Below are 22,220 nucleotides of genomic sequence, written 5' to 3' on the forward strand. Positions count from 1 at the left end.
ACACCTGTTTGTGTCTTTGTATATATATGCATATATATATATATATATATATATATATATATATATATATATATTAAAGTCCTACAATGTCGGTTACCATTCCATCAGTCCTTTATCCCAGTCCCTTCAATGCTCAAAATGCAAGTGTTATAGACAACTTCTTTGCTAAACTTACAACAATCTCCACAACAGTGAATTGGACTGACGATACGAAAAAAGAAATACTACCCAAATTTTTGTCAGACATTGAAAGCTTTCTATCAAGACATAAAGACTAGACAAAACATCTACACTTTGGCCTATGACCAGATCAAAAGATAAATAATTGAATTTTAAAGGGTGCATATCAACCCAGCAAATCGGTTGAGATGTTTCTGGAATATAAACAAACCCTGACTGAACCTACTTAAGCTTATGCAATTTTTAACGAACAGATGGTTTTACAACAGTTCCACCAATCCAGATAAGTACAGAGTATGTATTAGGTCGTATCAGGATTGAGATTGAAATTTATAGCTATCTTATCCAATCAAACAGTTGCAAAAACAGAGGATGTTATTGCCCTTATTCAGAATTTTGATAGACAAAACACCCTTCTTCAGACGCGATGGACGGAAGAGCAGAATCAATTAGAGCGAGCATTTAATCACGCTAAATATCTGCAGTCGGTGTACTTTACATCTCCATCATCTTTTCCAAGTAACACGCCAAAAATAAACATGCAGTCAGCATTCCCAGACTCAACTTCAAACACCGCTCCATTCACTAAACAGTCCAATTTCCCGCAAGTCAATCCCAGCACATTGCATTCCCCACCAAATGAAAACAACCTCCGGAAATTCGCGCTGCCCCCTCTGACACAGCCCGCATACATGCAAACCAATACAACACCCGCTCCCCTTACTTCTCTCCCTCGCGGCTTTTCAAGTCATGCAGTACCCACACCCCACAATCTCCCAGTTTCGAATAGTTACTACACCGGCCACGGTGTCAAGCTTGCATCAGAGACTTCACATCTTTCCCCAGCTGCAACTACATCTGTCTGAAATAATCCGAATCAACAAATAGATGATTGAGTAATTGTAAATTGTCCCAGCCAGATACAGTATTTTTTCTGCAGTCGAGTCCTCGATTTCGCAAATTATGTCCAATATAACAACTAGAGAAATAGTTCCACTAACCTCGACAGTCAGTTTCAAAGCCAGGGGAAAACTAAAAGAAAATCATCAAGGTACAATTATAGACCTAATAAATAGCCCGCAAGAGAATGTTCGAAGTAACTCAGGTGTTTTTTCACGAGGTGGTTCCAGAGGAAACGTTCGTGGAAGCTCTTCAAGGGGTCCCAATAATCCTACCTACTGAATAAACTTTGAGAGAAACAATCATACTACATCTATATGTTAATTTAAATATAACAGGCAGTCTAACCCAAACTAAAGCAATTTCTGAATTGTAGGAACAATTTTTCAAGTGAAGGAAAATATACTCACGTTCCTATCATTTTAAAAAGATATTTTGTAAATGCACAGGTGAAATATGAAAATATTGATCTCCTTTTTGATGTAGGGCCCCAGATCAGTCTGATCCCATTGCATTTAATTTCCCCTACTATAAAATTTTATACCGTAAATTCCAACATACAAGGGGTCACGGTTTCGAAACTGAGCATAACCAAAATTGTAGTCATTCCCCTTTTTATAAAACAAAACATGTTTTTACACCCATTTCAAGTTATAGAATCCTCTACTTTACCCCCCCCAAATCTGGGCAATAAATTTTTAAAGCTCAAAAGTGTACTATTTCACTGAACAACAATACTCTAACGTTGCACCATTTTGGTCGCATTCCCAAATGGAATATATCAAGAACAGGCAATAATATTCATACTGTATGTATCCCTTTTGACCAACCTAAACACGATTATGAAAAGAGTCGCAACGGTGATGATAATGACGAAGCAGAACTACTTCACCAAGCATTCTTTTTACAATCTGAAAATTTTAACATCCAAATAGCCCAGCGAAATGGCTCTTATTTTTCAAAAAAAATAATTAACATCCTGGAAAGTAGTCCACACCCTAATCTTAGATATGAAAAACCATGTCATTCTTTTGTTTTTAAAGATGGCATTTTGTATAAAAAAATGCAGGTCACAAGGATCGTCTTTGCATACAACAAGCAATGAGAAAAGAGATTTTCCATTTAGTTCATTGTAACGATATGATGGCAGCACATCAAGGAGGGCATAAAGCATATGGACTTCTTCTTGCAAGATGTTACTTCCCAAATATTAAACGTTATGTATATGACAATATACGTAACTCCATTCCATGTCAAATAGCCAAACGAGCTTCTGGAGCTCCGCCACACACTTTGCAAACTTCCCCCCTAAACTCCTCCCATTCTACAAAATACATCTAGATGTTTGCGGCACTCTAGTTCTACCAAACACAGACGACATAAATATTTTCTATCAATCATTGACAGCTGTACGCCTTACGCGATAACAGCAACAATACCAAACCACGACGCTCAGTCACTTGCTAATGCACTTGTAGAAAATATTTTTCTTCATCTATTCATTCCCGAATGAATTTGTCTGGATCGCAGTAGTTGAAATTCTAGCTTATTACTACATGAACTAGCTCAAATAACTGGCGTTCAGCTTCGGTATGTAATTACAGCATGGCACTTCTGAAATGGGACAGCAGAAGCGTCGTTCAATTATCTCAAGAATATAATGCGATTTTACGTGTTAGAAAATAAAGAAAATTTGGATAACTTCTTAGCAAGCAGTACATTTAGTCATACTATTACAATCCATTCTGGATTGTAGGTATCACCATATTATGATCTATTTGGTCATAACCTACGTCTGGTAGCAGACGAAGTACTTCCTACCATCCCCGACTACATTTGTAATACCAACGCACAGAGACTCGAACGATTAACTTCCATCCGAAAGACAGCACACGAACATCTGCACAAACGTCATGCACAAGGAAAAGCATATTCAACTTTCTACAAAGCAAATTATCCTTTTTTTATTATTTGTATCGTAAAGTTGTATTTGTCAATTCGGACTTTAATATAAACCTCATACCATTAGTTAACTAATCATGCACCGATGTGTGGCTATGAATGCCCTGATTACTACGAAATTTTTGGAATATTCACATATTTTTAGCATGGTGCCTGGCTTCTATTTTATTTACAATAAACTTGTTGGAGGTTTATTTTCTATTTGGTGAGTTTATTGTTAGGTAATGGCTTGCTTTTGATATTATATTGTGTAGTTCCGTCGGCCTTGTATATATGCGGGCTGTGTCATAGGGGGGCGGCGGGAATTTGCTGGAAGTTGTTTTGAGTTGCTTTGGAATGGAATGTGCTGGGATTGACTTGCGCGAAATTGGACTGTGTAGTGAATGGAGCGATGTTTGATGTTTTGTCTGGGAATGCTGACTGCATGTTCATTGTTGGCGTGTTACTGGGAAAAGTTGAAGGAGATGTAAAGTTCACCGACTGCAGATATCGTAACGAACCTTAAAGTTCGTGGGATCTTAAGAGTATCTAGCAGGTAAACCAGTTAATTGATGGGGTGATGTAAACTACTCATCATTCATCCTCTTGATGAGACCACTCGTCATTGACATGACGAGTTATTGCTTGGCATGCGAAAGGTACAAATAAACACAAAGGAATTAAACTACTGAAAAGACAATGGCAACTCGTTGGATTTTGTGAACCGTTGAACCTGTATCATGGCTGGGTGTAGGATAATTACCTGTCTAACTGAAGTCTCTGAGCTGAATCGAAAATAGCGAAGTCCTCTGTAAGCTTCTCTCTAAGTGTTGACCAAAGCGTGCTTCCACTATCGACCTCCAGTCTTGCTGACCTCCTCTCTCTACCTACTCAATTCCCAAAGTCCAGTCCCTTCCCAGCTTGTCTCACCTCTATATTCCCTGGCCATCGAGCTCTTCCTCGATGCCGAATCGCCGAATCGTGTTTATTATAATTGCTACCATGCAAACCGCTGACACCAAACCCAGAAGTGTTACCTGTTTCCTGAATGCTCAGGAGGCTTGCATGGCACAACACAATGCATTGTAAACATGCCTAAGAGGCTTGAGACAGCTGAGAGAAAAACAAGTGAATGCCCTGGTCAACATGAAGCGTTCAGAGAGACTTAATAAAATAAACATACAATCCTATGGATTGATACGTTCGCGCCTTCTAGGAAAAATTTTCTCCTTTGAAAATTTAAAAGTCAAATCGCAAAGCTTGACATGACTCAGGTTCGCCAATTCCATATATTTTCATAAAAAACCAAATATACAAAAATAATTAACCAAAACATAACTTTCCCTTATTTGCCGTAGCCTGAACGAAAAAAAAAAAAATTCCCTAAACTCTAAAATAAATAATACCCTTAATACTAACAAATTCGTATGTTTATACGATGTAAAAAACAATAATATATACTATTATAGGACTAGAAATCACAAACGTTCGTGTCGTTGAGTGATAAAACTCTTAATGTATCACATGTGCGTGTACGTAATGTGTATTATGTATAATTGCTCATCAACCTGCTCCTAGTCAAGAGTCTGTGATGTCTCGCCACGCGGTAACGACTCTGTGTGTTCCGCGAGGCAAGCGTTTGGAGCGTCGTCCATGATGGAACGGAATTCACAATGTTTATGTATAGTTCCACTTGATATAGACTCTTCAAGCAATATAGAAAAACCTTAAAAAGGTGCACAAGTAAGTACACGTAAGTAAGCATGTAAAACATTGTCACATCTCACTGTTTTGTCCGTGTGAAAACCTGATCATATCAAAGTGCGTATGTCGTACGAACTATGTAGCCAGTGCACTCCTAACATCGTTGAATATATAAACTTGCATGGCTGTGTTGCACATTCCAATGTATTATTCTACAATATTCAATGCATATAGTGAGTTACACTGAAAACTGTCGCTGGTAAAAACTTAATTATAGCGTTCCATTTTCTCTTCTACATTAAACTGTACACTGTATACACATCTATGGCGTGGTGAATACCTTTGTATGACTGCACACAAAATTAAGAATCTTCCAAGTAACAAAACTATGTGCTTGAATTTAAATATCAAATAAATGTTCTGCGAACAAATGTGTCGCTTTCAATATTCCATGTTGGTGAGAAGAGAAAATAAAAATAATAACTGCTTGCAATAAACATCTGCATAAAATATAGGCACTAAAGCATGCTTTCTAAAATGTTCGAAAGTGCTGTAATTATATTTTTTATTGCTTGCATGTCCGTTTATTATTCAAAGTGCAAAATTTCATCTTAAAAAAAAAATTATGCACTAATTGCACTGGTCAATTGACACCACTGGTGCTTGTCGCTTCCTTGCAGTATAATGTAAACTTAAATGCATATAAAACTAGTTCTTATGCATGACACAAAACTGAAAATGTATATAAGGACTATGGAAAAGTACTGTTTCCCATAATGCATGTTAAATAACCAAATAAATACACATGATAAGAGCTCGCATGTGTATGTGTAGAAACACTGTAGCACAATTCTGTAATTATTGTTTGTGACCGGAACTGCTGTTTGTAGAAAGTACGTTTTCTATGCTTCTTCTTCTTTCTGGATTGCTTGTCGTCTTGACTGCATGGGGCAATGTAAAAAAAAAATGTGGTAAATTACCCGTAGAACTTGGGAGATAGGGAAAAATTGTTGTTCAAACTGCAAACAGTGTGGAGGGAAATTTTATCTAGCTCCATCACTAGGTGTTGTTGATAATGTATAGTCCGCTATACTGGGAAATGTATGGTTGACTACATCCTTCCTGAAAAAAGGTAGTCTCCGTGCAGTAATAAGTAGAAATGTCTGCATGTCTCACTCGTAAAATGGTGGTGACGAGTCTCTTCTTGAAATAGTACTTAAAAATGTCTGCATGTCTCCCTCGTAGAATGATACTCAGTCTTTCTGCCTGGTAATAATAGACTGCTTGCGGATGTCCGTCATGAAAAATGCCCATGGATGGTGTAGGCATTGCTTGTCCATGGTGCTCCGTATAGACAGGTTAGGTTAAAAGGAAAAATTATGACAAAGAAAGGAAATTGCAATAGGATGGGTATATACAGGGTGTTTCTAAAGGTCGTTTACAACGCTTGGGAGGTGATTCCTCACACGAAAACAAGCAAAAATTCTAAGTTCCATTTTTACGACTGAGGCTTCGTTTCCGAGATAGGAGCCTCGCAAAAGGTGACAAAGTGAACGTCACACCTGACTGGGACGAATACTATAACAGATAGAGAGGCGGTTCCAAGGGAATCATAAAGGAATCGTATGTGCTCAGTCCGGAAGTCACTATGAAAAGTTCACTGCACGCATGCGCAATGGAGTCCTCAAAGGAATTGGGGATTTCCAGCAAGAACAATACATGGAAAGGGTATGTAACGCAGCAAGAAAGACCGTGACAATGAGAAATGCGTTAAAGACAACACATCCCGACCTCAAACATCAAAACATGAGCACGGAACACAAAATCAGAAAAGTTGAGCACGGTTGCATACCCCAGTTACACGCGAGGAATGAACGAATCATGTCATGTGGCATACGAGAGACACACTACTCCACCAGGAGGAGGGAAAGAAAAACACAATATCAGATGATTGCGACAACGTGTATTTTTACACGCGACAACTACGTAATATCCCCCACACACAACAAACAACAAATGCTACAATATCTTACGCACAGACAGTCCTGTCACTGTACACCAACTGAAGATGTCACTTTCACCACACAAAGGGGGTGGGGAGCAATACCAAGAGTGTTCTCACTGAGATTGCCGAGGATAATAATCACAGACGGTTTTCAAAATGTCTGCCGTTTACTTCTACGCAGAGATGACAGCGACGAATCAAGGATTGTCGAGTACTAGCAAACAAGCCAGGTGTATCTGCTACCGTCGCGGCGGCGACGTTGATGCGAGCAACGAGGTCCTCAGCTGATGTGACAGGTGTGTCGTATACGAGGGTTTTCATTTCTCCCCAGAAGAAAAAATCGAGAGGGTTGAGATCTGGCGACCTCGGTGGCCAAGGCACAGGCTCATCCCTACCAATGAACGTATTGCGAAACACGTCATGCAGGAAATGTCGTACATTACAATCGAAATGAGCTGGTGCACCATCGTGTTGGTACCACATTTCTTGCCAAAGGTACGGTCTCCAACAGTTCAGGCAGAACCTCACTAAGAAATGCATGATACGTGCGACCATTCAGGCGAACAGGGAGAATGTATGGTCCAATTAAATGATCATGTACTATCCCGCACCACACATTCACTGAAAACCTGTGCTGGTGATGGGCCACAAAAAGTGCATGTGGGTTGTCAAAGTCCCATACATGACTGTTTCTACTATTGAAGACATCCATCCTGGTGAAAATGGCTTCATCTGTCCACAATACGTTTGCCCCGAAGTGAGGGTTTGTGTCCAGCTGATGCAACAACCATTGGCAAAACTCCATACGAGGGCGAAAGTCACGAGGTAACCGTTCTTGTACTTTCTGCAGTTTGAAAGGGTGCATTCCTTCCTCTGACAACACTCGCCACAAATTCACATGAGACGTGTTTCGTGCCCGAGCGAGCACTCGCGTACTGGTGCCAGGATGTTCTGCGACCGCTGTTAACACATCTTCTGCAAACTGATGTGTGCGTACACTTCGGGGTCTTCCAACTTCTTGCCGCGGTGGTAACACTGACCCTGTTTCACGCAGTCGACTGTCCACTACCTGAAAGAAGGTGTGAGACGGTAAACGTCTATGTGGAAAGCGTTCTCCATAAGACGCCTTGCCTCACGGCTATTACCACGTGCCTCCCCATACATGAGATGCATGTCTGCTAGCTGCTGGGTCGTATACGCAGCCATCTGTGTAATAGGGAGCTGGAACTGCAAAGTATTGTTTTTGTTTAACACTGGCCCACTGCACAAATTGGCCGTATCACCGTACGAACACAACTGCTGATCATATCCCAGCACCTGCAACACGACTGGAACGACTGCCGGAGAGAACCAACCCTTCGAGCATTTGTTGTTTGTTGTGTGTGGGGGGGGGGGGGGGATATTACGTAGTTGTCGCGTGTAAAAATACACGTTGTCGCAATCATCTGATATTGTGTTTTTCTTTCCCTCCTCCTGGTGGAGTAATGTGTCTCTCGTATGTCACATGACATGATTCGTTCATTCCTCGCGTGTAACTGGGGTATGCAACCGTGCTCAACTTTTCTGATTTTGTGTTCCGTGCTCATGTTTTGATGTTTGAGGTCGGGATGTGTTGTCTTTAACGCATTTCTCATTGTCACGGTCTTTCTTGCTGCGTTACATACCCTTTCCATGTATTGTTCTTGCTGGAAATCCCCAATTCCTTTGAGGACTCCATTGCGCATGCGTGCAGTGAACTTTTCATAGTGACTTCCGGACTGAGTACATACGATTCCTTTATGATTCCCTTGGAACCGCCTCTCTATCTGTTATAGTATTCGTCCCAGTCAGGTGTGACGTTCACTTTGTCACCTTTTGCGAGGCTCCTATCTCGGAAACGAAGCCTCAGTCGTAAAAATGGAACTTAGAATTTTTGCTTGTTTTCGTGTGAGGAATCACCTCCCAAGCGTTGTAAACGACCTTTAGAAACACCCTGTATAATTCAAGTATGCATGTACACAAAACCAACTAATTTCCACTGCCTTTTCTTTAAAATCAAATTAAATTGTCTCATCAAAATAAAATAAATTAAATAAATATATAAAATAATTGCCATAACTCTTTGAAAATAAATAAGGAAAATTTAAATAAAATATCCAACCGTAATTAAAATATTAATGTCCATGATTAATGTGTTGCCTTAACCTATTAAATATTACTGCGCTGCTCTGAATTAATCTGTTTCGCAAGCTGATGATGATTATAAAAATAATATCCTAGGGTTGCGGTTAATAACACATTCCAAATAACAAAAACTAATATAGACATGGGCAACGGGTTTAAAACTAATTCCTTAAATGAAATGTTCTTACTAATTGATTGATTAAGTTGCTTTAAAGCAAGTTCAAGCGAAGTCCATTGGGGAATAGTGAAATCAGATAAATTCTTGGGAATATTAAGTAGTAACTCAATTTCCTGCATTTTGACTTGTTCGAAAGCTAAAATTCTTGTGTGTAAAATTTGTTGATCCACAATAATTTGCGAAAAATCCTGATAATTAAAAAAATAAAGATTGGCCTTCGGTAAGCTGAACTGATCTGTGCGTGTTCAAATTATTATTCAAATTCTGAATCACAATAAATTGACCTGAACCTGATATTAAAATACCATTGCGTGTTCTGATAAACTGAAATAATTTATTGTCAGTAATAGATTTCACTTCAAAATTACAAAATGTAAAATTAATAAACAAAAATAAGTGTTGCAAGCATGTTCTAAATGCTACTTCTGAGTTTCGTTGACACTCCAGGTGGTAACAAATATAGCATCAGGGAATTAAAAAAAGTGATATTCAAATTTGAAACACAATAAAAATAACGAAAAACTTTCTCAATTTCAAATTCTCTTTAAACAAAAGAAATGTATCCACTCAAAACTTCTTGAGTCCGCCGTATACCTCAAATCACTTGACCGTGTAAACAGACCCGCCGCGGAAAAGTATACTTGACCCATATAAGAATAGTGTGTCAATCCCTTAGGTTTGTTTAAACAAAATAGATAGAGAATAGTTATGCTATATATTACAATATAAATACAAATTAATAGTTATTACCTACTGTACTAACATTAACATGAAGTTAATCAGTAAGAAGTAATGAATTTATTGCTGCATTGTCGAATAAGGTGCAAATTGGGTAAATGAGCTAAATTTCCTAATAATAAATATTAATAATAATAATAAATTCCCAAATTATAACCTTTGTGGTAAACCACACTGTTTAAATTTGGAAAGGCTAACGATGCCGTGGCGACTTTTGCTGCACATGCCTGTGCTAATCACCGAGGCTTAGCCTGGCATGTTGCTAATAATCTTGATTATTCTAAGTGCATAAAGTGCTAAAATTGCCCTTTTGTAGAAATTTCCCTGATTTTTTTATCAAAATTTCGTTTGACTTTATCCTGATTTAAACCAAATATACGTCGATTTCCCAAAAACTTACTTACTATAAATATCTCTTATGAAAAACGGGAAAATTTTGCGAGAAAACGCAAAAAAAATTCGTCTTGTTGTTCCTTTGAAAATTATTAGTCGTGATTAGTCTCAAGTGCATAAATGCGACGTTTTACGGAAATAAATTATCTATATAGAACAAAATATCCCTAACATTGTTTACATGAACTTCTATCGTAAAAATCAAATTCTGATGGCTATAAGCGTAACTAAACTGATTCCCTAAAATTTTAATGGATGAACGCCACTGATGCGAAAAAATATGCAAAGCCTATGGTAAGTGTTTTCTGACTTCCAGCGTGTTCAAAGTACTCGGGAGAGCTTCAGTGCGGAGAAAGGAATTCGCTGATACCAGACATTCTAAATTGTGCAAGGTTGCATTAGTGGTCGCTGGACGCAACTGAAAATTTCTCTATGGCGACAACGAGAGCTCTTGCAAGTTCGCTGCCGTGATCGGCGACTTCGGGTACGTTCGGGTTCCGTTCGGGATAGCGAACGAAAAATCGTTGCTTTGGGCAACAAGCAAAGGTGCGGAGGAAGAAAATGCAACGCCATGATTCGCTGATCACCAGCATGACGCGTTAAAGTTTACAAAACTTTAACTTACTACGAACAAAGTCTAGTAAGCGCTGCGGGAGTTCGAAATAAAGTCAAGGTCTTTGAAATGACGTAATAAATGGGATGGAAAGAGAGAAAACTTCGTTGTGCTTGCGACAGCGTGTTTACTAGAACACTTCCGCGCTCGTAATAACAACAGTAAATGGGAAGCTGTTAGCAAACTAAATGACTAATAAACCTTGCATAAAGTACAATCAAACGTAAAAAATGAATTATACTTAAAATTTAAATCGTAATAAATATAAAAATTCTAGGCGAATGTGAAGTCGTAGAAAATATGGTCTGTAAACGATACAACAGGTTCGAGAACCTGAGAATTTGGTTTACTTTCTGCTTTTAAAGTAACACTTGAAACTTTCTCGACTTTTACTGGTGACTGATTCGCAAATAACTCTTTAACTTTTACAGCTGGCTGAACACAGGGTGAAATAGGCAATTCACTTTCCATTTTGTGACTGTTTTGAACAAAATTAGGATCCTTGCTTACGGCAAATTTCTGAACTCTATCTTTAACGGATAAAATATTCTTCGGCAAATCTATACTGTCGTCTTTATTGACTAAACTATTTCTGGATGCATCCTGAACTTCTTCTTGTACCCTAGGTTGAATAATAATGGACTGAGGCAATGGAGGCGGCAGTGGCGGATTTATTGTTTTCAATGGTACCACTTCAACAATCGGTGCAACATCGTCGTAAATCTGATCAATGGACGGTGAATCATTAAGTTTGCTTAACGGTAATTCGTTGGTACACTCATGGTCATAAATAATAGATTTCTTGCGCTGACATTGAAAATAACAGATTATGAAAATTATAAAAATACTAATAAGAAATGTTGTTAATAATAAAATTGTAATTATATTATAAGGATAGTCAAAGGACTTGTTCAACAGATAAATAAAATTAGAAGCTTTTACGTGTGGAAGTAATCCGTTTAAAATAACTAAAATCGCAATGATTTTCATGTTGCTTAGGCAATCAAAACAAACCGTTCTTCAAAACTAACACGTACTTTAAGCCTGCCTAGTCTAATTAATAAATAGTTTAACTCAACTTTTAATTATTTCTGACTCTAGACTCAATTTATCTGCGTAATTTAATTATTCTCTAAATTTATTAGCACTGTTTAACTTATCTTATTTTAAATTTTACTGCAAACTTATCTTATTTCAGGTATTAACTTTATGTTTAAAAACTTAAAATCAATCGAATCGTACTGAGGTACAAGGTAAGGAAAAATTGAGACTGATTTACTCCTGACTACCTGAAATAAAATAATAATTATTATTTATGCGATCTTTAAATGCATTAAAATACTAACATCACTAAAACTTGAAGAATCTTTAATTCTCTCTACTCATTCTAAAATATGCTTAGCATATTATTGTGGCAAAGTTAGAAACTAAAACCGTTGTGGTTTAATCATTATCATTCTGCGATGGCAGAATGGATTTCCAGGATTATCGGTAGCTATCCAATATCCGAAGGAAAATACTTGTAACTGGAGCGCAATAAATCTTGACGTCGACGTATACATATTCATATAATATAAATATTCTCATAATTGGCGCTTAAATATAAACTTTGCTAATATAATCATATACCTTCTTCTGAAGAGTAACTATAAAATTCTAGTGATGTATTCGCTGAGCTAGTATTATTACATACTGCAAAAAAACTTTTGTGCCTAAAGCACATTATTAAATAATAAGTCTGCTTTTAATTGTTAATATTATTAGTGCTATTTTATTATAAATTATTATTATATCACGCGAGTGGATTTAAAATATTAGACCTGTTTCACTTTAATAAAAGCCGTAACTTGGAGCAAAAATTGCAATATTTATATTTTAAGATTTTAAAACAATCTGTATTTTAAAGTTTTTAACATTCGAAGCTACAACGTGCTAAGGATAAATATTCAACTGTCAAACGAAACAATGTTTCGGACAGGAAAAAAAAATATAAATATATACTAACAAAAAAAAATCTCGTTAATATGTGAGAAACGTCCACGCCGTGTGATGCTCTCCTAATTCTCTTCTAGTTATTCAAAATAAGTTGGCTGTGCCTAACTTTGCTTAAAGCATATAAGTATATGTATATCTGTGTACGGACTCATTCTCGTCACTACTGCTTACCTGTGAACGGACATCTCTCGTCACTGCAGCCTAATTATACATCTATTACTTCTCAACTAGAACTTTTAATTAATCGGGCGGTTTATATCCTAAATCACGGTACGAACATTGTACATGCATGTCGAGGAATATAATTAGCGTTTCGTTTCTTTACATATTAGCATGAATTAAAATTTTCAGGCAATGTATGCGTAAGTTACGGTAACGTAAGGCAAGTGACTATCTCGTATAAACTTGACTATCTCCTTAATCTAAGCTCCCTTCATGAGGTGCTAGGAGACTTCAGTCATTAAGAATATAAATGAGTTGTCCTCGGGGCCTTATTCGTTCCCAAAACTATATATGTATAAAATGTAATATCCTCGTTGCAATAATCTTAGCAGTTATAGTTCAAGCATTCTAAATCATTTACAAGTTACGGTCAGTTTTGTACAAAATTTAAATTAAACTTTTAAGGAATTTCAATTAATAATAACAAAAACAAAATATTGACTCAAACAATCATACTCTGTGCTATGACTCGTTAAAATGCCCCATAGTGCTGATTGACTCTGACTCGGTGGCACTAATTTATTCTCCTCATTCATAAATAACTTTAAAATCCACTTTTAATCCACGTTGTTAATTAATTAAAATGTTAAGGATAAAATTCGTTTACTGTTCACTGTAGCTTATTGCATCCTCATAACCAACGTTGTAATAATTTTCGTATTCAAGATTATGTAAAAAAAAATCTAAATCACTGTCAATGCAAGAAATCTTCAAATCTAAATGCCATTTCCTTGTTCCTTATTTAAAATTCTGGATGGTAAAATTTTCTCAGGTGGGAATTTGTCGTAACCATGGTACCGGGTTCGTGAGTGAACCACAGAGCTACCACGAGCAGATTGATAAGGAATCGTCCACGGACGTCCCTGGGCTGGCCACATTTTTGATGAAATGGGCCTCCCTAACATCCGACATCGAACCTTCCGCCACGCGGACTGCCGGACGCTCCTGATACCATAGCGCCAGCCCGACGCGGGTAACTGCGACGGAGCTAGGGCGCAGTTCCTCCGCATTCTACATTTCGCTGATTACCGACCCAAACTTGAAGTCGATAAATTTAATCAAATTCATCCTCATGTTAGACTAAACATCTATCATGGCATATATAAATTCTTCTCCCCCCCATTAATGCAAAAAGCTTTAAGCCCTATGTATTTTCAAAATTAATTTTGGCAAGGACATACTAACGAAACTAAATAAATGAGCAAAATTTTGGGGTGGGATTGAATTTAAACTGGTTAAAAATTTCTTTTCATTTCTAAAAAAAAATGAAAAGACCCGCAAATCTCCACCACGTAACGAACCTTAAAGTTCGTGGGATCTTAAGAGTATCTAGCAGGTAAACCAGTTAATTGATGGGGTGATGTAAACTACTCATCATTCATCCTCTTGATGAGACCACTCGTCATTGACATGACGAGTTATTGCTTGGCATGCGAAAGGTACAAATAAACACAAAGGAATTAAACTACTGAAAAGACAATGGCAACTCGTTGGATTTTGTGAACCGTTGAACCTGTATCATGGCTGGGTGTAGGATAATTACCTGTCTAACTGAAGTCTCTGAGCTGAATCGAAAATAGCGAAGTCCTCTGTAAGCTTCTCTCTAAGTGTTGACCAAAGCGTGCTTCCACTATCGACCTCCTGTCTTGCTGACCTCCTCTCTGTACCTACTCAATTCCCAAAGTCCAGTCCCTTCCCAGCTTGTCTCACCTCTATATTCCCTGGCCATCGAGCTCTTCCTCGATGCCGAATCGCCGAATCGTGTTTATTATAATTGCTACCATGCAAACCGCTGACACCAAACCCAGAAGTGTTACCTGTTTCCTGAATGCTCAGGAGGCTTGCATGGCACAACACAATGCATTGTAAACATGCCTAAGAGGCTTGAGGCAGCTGAGAGAAAAACAAGTGAATGCCCTGGTCAACATGAAGCGTTCAGAGAGACTTAATAAAATAAACATACAATCCTATGGATTGATACGATATTTAGCGTCATATAATGCTCGCTCTAATTCATTCTGTTCTTCCGTCCTTCGCGTCTGAATAAATGTGCCTTGTCTCTCAAATTTTGAATAGGGGCAAAACGTCCTCAGTTTTTGCAAATGTTTGATTGGATAAGCAAGCTATATATTGGGTTGGCAACTAAGTTCCCGCCGTTTTTTTTTTAAATTGGAAAAACCTCTATGATATTAAATACGTTTGGCACGAAGGTGTACATCATGCGAAAGATAATATATTGTTCTACCTAAATTTATGTTTCTGTGTTACTAAGACACATTTTCTTGTTATTTACAGATCATTAAAATGGAATGTCAAGTTGAGAAGAATGAGCATTTTCGACACCTCCTCCTTTTTGCCTTTAATCAAGGTTCTAAGGCCGCAGAAGCTGCTCGCAACATTTTTGCTGTGTATGGAGTGGGTGCTATAGCTGAAAGAACCGCCCGTAATTTGTATGTGAAGTTCAAAAAAGGAAATTTTGACCTCAAAGACGCATCTCGTTCTGGCCGTCCAGTTGTGTTCGATGAAGAGCGATTGAACCACCTGTTGCATGAAAATCCGCGTCAAACAACAAGGGAACTGGCAGAGAAAATGGGTTGCTCCCACACTACTGTAGAGAAGCATCTTCACTCGATAGGAAAGGTTCAGAAGTGTGGAGCATGGGTGCCTCACACTTTAAGTGTCACCAACAAAAATCAACGAGCCACAATCTCCGCTGGTTTGCTTGCTCGGCATTGTACAACCCATGGACACAAGGAACGATTTCTTCACCGAATCGTTACTGGCGATGAAAAATGGTGCCTTTACATGAATATGAAGCGGCGTAAGGAATGGCTGAGCCCCAGGAAACAAGCGACCCCACGCGCGAAACAGGAACTTCATCCGCGTAAAACGATGTTGTGCGTATGGTGGGACTGGGAAGGGATTCTCCATTTCGAATTGCTTGAAAGGAACCAAACGATCAACGCGGAACTCTACGTGCAACAAATGGAACGACTCAACACGGCTATTCAAGAGAAAAGACCGAATCGGCAACATGGTGTTATTTTGCTGCAAGACAACGCCCGCCCTCATATCGCCAATATGACGAAGGACGCCATTCAAGCTCATGGTTGGGAAGTGCTGCCACACCCACCATACTCTCCAGATTTGGCACCAACGGATTTTCACCTCTTTCGATCTCTTTCAAATGCCATCTTGGGAGTTTCGTTCAATACAGATGCAGAATTGAGAGCTTGGTTTGATAACGTTTTCGAGTCTAAACCACGTGATTTCTACCGACGAGGCATTGAAAACCTTGTTGAACGTTGGCAAAACGTTGTAAACAACACAGGAGAATACATTATTGATTAACTACTTGTATCTGTTTATTAAAAACTAACCTTTCAACACCTCCCTTAAAACACGGCGAGAACTTAGTTGCCAACTCAATATTTCAATCTCAATCCTCATACGACTTAAGATGTAGTCTGTGCCGCTGTGGCTTGGTGGAACTGTTATAAAACCATCTGTTTCTTAAAAATTTCATCAGCATAAGTGGGTTCAGTCAAGGCTTGTTTACATTCCAGAACCATCTCAACCGGTTGGTTGTGTTGATATGCACCCTTCTAAATTCAATTATTCTCTTTTTATCTGTTCATAGGCCAAGTTGTTGAAGTTTTGTCTAGTCTTTATGTCTTGATAGAAAGCTATCAATGTCTGACAAAAAATGGGGTAGTATTTCTTTTTTTGTATCCTCCGTTCGATTCACTGCTGTGGAGATTGTTGTAAGTTTAGCTAAGACGTTGTCTACAACATTTTTTTTAAATTTTGAGCATTCAAGGTGCTGGGATAAAGGACTCATGGAATAGAAACCAACATTGCCGTACTGGGGTTAATGTATCTTCCATCAGGAGTACTTGTGAGAGGGATATTTGCTTGTCGGGATCTTCCAGGAGTTACAATTTCTTTGAAAAATTGAGGGTATGCATGCCATTGTTGCAGCTCGAGAACGAGTTACTGGGAAAGAAAATTCTGGAGGGGGCGCTGTGGGTTTGTTGGAGCTTCAATAAAAGCGGAAGCTAATTCAAATATGTGATATAGTGATTGGTCTAGGTCGTCATGTAAATTGCGTAGCGAACTATTCATGCGCTTTGATTTATTTTGTTTTCAATTTCAAACAACACAGGAGAGAAGGAAAAAATAACAGGGATTTAATACTAAGGAAACAATTTCGCCAAACAAACTTCAAAGTATGTACTCTAGCTTCAGCATATTATGATCAACCAAAAGTGGTGTGGGCGATTTGTTAATTAAAATCAGTAGAAACTCTTATTGGGAGGGTCGTAAAAATGTGAATATTATGTACGGGAGGGTACAACAGTTACATTAATTTCCACATTAGTAGTAAGATAAGCCTGCTTCTGGAACATCAAGTGGGTCTCAGTGTTGCCAACTCACCCCAAGAAAATTTTACCATGTGATATTTTAAAGGCGAAGCTAACCTACAAATAGAAGTTAGCAACACTGACTAATTGCTTCTCAACGTCTTGGAAAACGTCTTAAGACAAATATCTTAATCTTTAAGAAACTCGACTTCCGGTTTGTCAAGATGTTACTTCCGGCCTGTCAAGAAAATTTTCTTAAGACAAAAATCTTAAGATGTTTTTCCAAGACATTGATTTTCTTGGCTCCTAATTGAGCTAGGATGATGATTTAGGTTTGTTGGATAGGATTCGACGAAAACTATTTGACTGGCGAATAAAATCGATTCTACACCCCCTCTATATTTTCTAGCATACTGATCTAATGCATGCTAACCAAACCTCTTGGGAGGTAGGCTCTTGTAACGCCACGGATCCTCTACATGTATGTATGTAATGCGATTTGTGGTGATTGATTAAGGAGCAAGAATAGCATTTACATAAATAACACACACCAAACCAGCACCATCGTGAATTAGCCTTCCAAGGTTTTTTTATTGCAGAGTATTTATTTTTTGACACTCCACTAAATATAAAAAATTACATACCCCACAAATATTTTTCAACAAGATGCAATCGGTAAAAATTGCCCTATTTGTGAAACTAGTGTTTCATGTAAACATTTTCAAAGACACTGCCGTACCTGTGTACCTCTTAAGCATGTGACCGCTACAGAACCATGTCTCAGGTGCGGTAAACATATTACTATTGGTAATCTGAAAAGGCATATAAAAACACCATCCGCCAAACGTGTCAAGCCTGTGGCGAAAGCGAACCAGTCTGCTTTCGAGCGTTTGTTAGAGGACCTTGTCCTCACTTCGGAGGGCTCATGTGACGTGCGTAGCTTTTTGGAGGACGAGCAAGCCAAAATTATTTCCATCCTCAGCGATGCGCTTGCAACGCACTCCACCAAATGCTACGCATCGCTACGTTGCCAGTACATCAAGCCGTCTGATGAAATTTATAGCTTCTACCACAATACCAAGGCGAAGACGCTGCATCTTTCGGATGTAGACAATCTAAAGGCCATCTACAACGAGTTTGCCGAGGAGCTGGTGGCCAAGGAGGAGGAACATCAAGCTGTGGTCTCAGGAGGTTCGCTGTGTGGTGAACCCCACGAACTGTGTATCAAACTTAATAAGTTTGTGCCTCTCTCTGCGTCCAGCTACGTCCCCTTGCCACGTGCCATTGCGGCAAAGGAGGCCGTCCTGAATTTTCAAAACAGTGACCCAAGTGCTTTCTCTGGTCGGTGCTTGCAGCGTTGCACCCTGTTCACTGGAAAAAACAACCACGCCTAGTTAACCACTACCAGCAGTATGAGCCAGAGCTGGAAGATGCGATGGTTGGGGTCGACTACCCGGTGGAGGTCTCGGATATTCGCAAGTTCGAGGCCCGTACACACAACCCGCAGTTGGCTATCAATGTTTATGGCCTCACTGAGAAAAATGTGGTGTACCCTTTTCGGGTAAGCGACGTAGACAACAATGATGCTCGAGAAATCCAACTTTTACTCATCAAGGATGAAACTCACCATCACTACTCTCTTATTCGCTCTCTCTCTAGACTTGTTTCGAGCCAACGGAGCAGTGATAGTCACCACGTCGAGGTGTGTCGCAGGTGCTTGTCCACTTTTGATAATAAAAAACAGCTGGATTATCACAGTATCAGAGGTCCCAATATTGCTGCCGAAAAGCTCGCTCGCCACAAGCTCTACTGCAGTAACAACGAGATAGGGGTGGCAGTCTTGCCCAAACCTGGCACTGTAGAAACATTTCACATGCACAGTGCCATGGTAGAGCACCCTGCTAACATCATCGCCGATTTAGAAACCTTCCTGAAACCTATCTCCACACGCGATCCCAATCCAAAAGTTTTCTCTACTACCCCTCACCAACTCCACGAGGCCTCGAGTTATGCTTATGTTGTGGTGTGGTGAGACTGACTTGTTAACCCCGAACCCTATGTGTATCGCGGTCCCGAAGCAGTCAAACATTTTCTAGAAAGGATGTTTGTGGAAGCCAACAAGATAGGAGAGTTCCTGTTGACCCCCAAGTCTATGAAACGCTGTCTCCTGACGACGAAATCAAGCACGAGAAGGCTAGTACCGGTCTTGTGTGCACCAGGGAGTTTAGCACCAACAACCGTAAAGTTCAACACCCCATGATCACTTCAACGGTAGATACATTGGTCCTTGGTGCAACCGGTGAAATTTGTTGGCCCGGGCCCGCGCTTCATCCCCGTGTTTTTCCACAATCGCTGGGGGCACGACTTCCACCATCTGGTGCCACATCTTGGGTACGACGACATGCAAATCAACGTCCTGGCACAGAACGAGGAGCGTTATATTAGCTTGAGCAAGTGGGTGCGAATCCCAGAATCAGGCTATTCCAATAAACTTCGTTTCCTCGACTCCTTGAGGTTCCTCCCGGCCAGCCTCGATGAACTGGCGAAAATGCTCAGCGACGAACAAATGCTCATCACCTCTGCCAACTTTCCAAACTTGGATGTCGGTTTCTCCAGGCGTAACCGGGTCTACCCCTACGAATACATCACCGACTCTACCAAGTTTGCGGAGAAGTCGCTGCCTCCTCTAGCAAAATTCTACAGCAAGCTGCGAGGCTCAGGCATCTCTGAGGACGACTACAACCATGCTCAGTCTATGTGGCGCGAGCTGGATTGTCAAAAACTTGAGGACTAGCACGATGCCCACCTAAAACTCGAAGTGACGCTCCTCGCTGATATGATCCAGGCGTTTCGTGCAACTGTGAAGACCATCTACAAGCTGGACCCTGCACACTTCTACAGTCTTCCTGGACTGGCATGGTCGGCCATGCTCCTTGTTAAAAAAGTCAGGCTTGTGCTTCTTTCGGACGTGGACATGATGTTGTTTGTAGAACGTGCCGTCCGGGGTGGAATGGCCCAGGTGTCGCAGCGACACTCGAACGCCAACAATCACCACATGGCCACCGGTTACGACCCCTCCCAACCGTCCAGCTACATCATGTACACAGACGTCAACAACCCTTACGGACACTCAATGATCCTGCCACTCCCCTCCGGAGGGTTCAAGTGGGCTGATTAATCCAAATTCAATGTTGAAGGTTTCAGCGATGTGGAATGCGGTTTTTTTTGCCGAGGTGGACCTTGAGTTCTCCGAGGAGCTGCAGCATTTGTTCTGCGACCTTTCGCCAGTCCCGGAATTCAAATGCTCGCCTGGCTCGAACCAATCAAAGCTCGTCATGGACTTCAAGCCGAAAGAGCGTTATGTTCTGCACTACCAAAACTTCTGGTGGTTGATGGAGCAAGGGGTTACCGTCCGCACAGTACATCGAGTTCTTATGTTCGAGCATTGTCTATGGTTAAAACCATACATCGAGCTTAACACCAAACACCGCACAGTCGCTACTTCTGATTTCGATCACGATTTCTTCAAGTTAATGAACAACGCAGTGTTTGGGAAAACCATGGAGAATGTGCAAAATCGTGTGGATGTGAGGCTAATATCACACAAAGCACAATGTCGCAAGCTTGTAGCAAGCCCGTTATTCAAGTCACGTACTATTTACAATGAGCAGCTTGCTCTGGTGCATATAAGGAAGAGCGAGGTGATGCTCAAAGAGCCAATCTTTGATCGTGCCTTAGTATTAGACCTAATCAATCTGCACATGCTTCAAATATATTATGGGATACTACGCCAGCACTATAACGACAATATCAGCATACTCTACGCGGACGCAAATAGTTTGGTGTACCACGTTCGCACGGACGACGCATATAGGGATATAGCCAACGTACCAACTTTTGTTCCTGGCTCGCAACAAGAAGGTGCCTGGCAATCTCAAAGACGAGAAGGACGGTGATGTAATTCTTGAGTTTGCCGGTGTTCGCGCCAAAGCCTATGCTATTCGGGCAGAGGGTTCCATCACAAAAAAGCTAAGGGTGTGGGCAGGCAGGTCGTCCAAGAGCACCTCAAGTTCGAGGATTACGCCAAGACTTCAAACTAGGACGTCAATTCTAGGAGTGGAGCAGCGCATCCAGAGTGTCGACCATGAGTTGACAACAAGGTGACAAAGGTTGTCCTGGACGCACGCGACGACAAGAGATGTGTTCTGAAATGTGGGATTCACACGCTCCCGTGGTGCCACTATCGTCTAAAAACTAGTAAGACATGCCTCAAATGTAGTAGATAGTATGTATGTACGAAAACTTACGTGACAGAAGTTCCAATTTAATATAGCCAAGATACTAGAACAATAGTGTTTATCTTCAAATGCAAACAGGTGGAGGTTTGGGATTTTTTTTACTGAACTAAATACCTGCCGTGTCATACGGGGCGAAAAAGGGGCACACGCAGGGCCAAATGAGGAAGTTTCTTTTGAGCGCTCAAGTGTGATTATTTCTAAAATGCATCAAAATTAAATTTTATTATTCTTTCCACATTATTCCCAAAAAATATTCTCCACAAATGTAAGATGTTCCATGAAGTATGTTCTTCGCAGTACATCCTGGACACTGCTTTGCAGGTGAACAGAATATCTAAGGTTTGAACCTACGGTCAGTATAATTTTTATAGGCTAATGCGATTTTTTTCTAGTACTTAAAACTGTTCTGTCACTCTTTCATCACATCATACACAAAAGTTTTCTCTGCAATAAGGATGACGCTGCACAGAGTGTTGGCGGGCAAGGCATCGTGGAACTCACAGACAATCTTGATATTGGTGCGATC

Source organism: Lepisma saccharinum, chromosome 22 (assembly GCF_977018435.1).
Source record: "Lepisma saccharinum chromosome 22, izLepSacc3.1, whole genome shotgun sequence".
Taxonomy (NCBI): Eukaryota; Metazoa; Arthropoda; class Insecta; order Zygentoma; family Lepismatidae; genus Lepisma; species Lepisma saccharinum.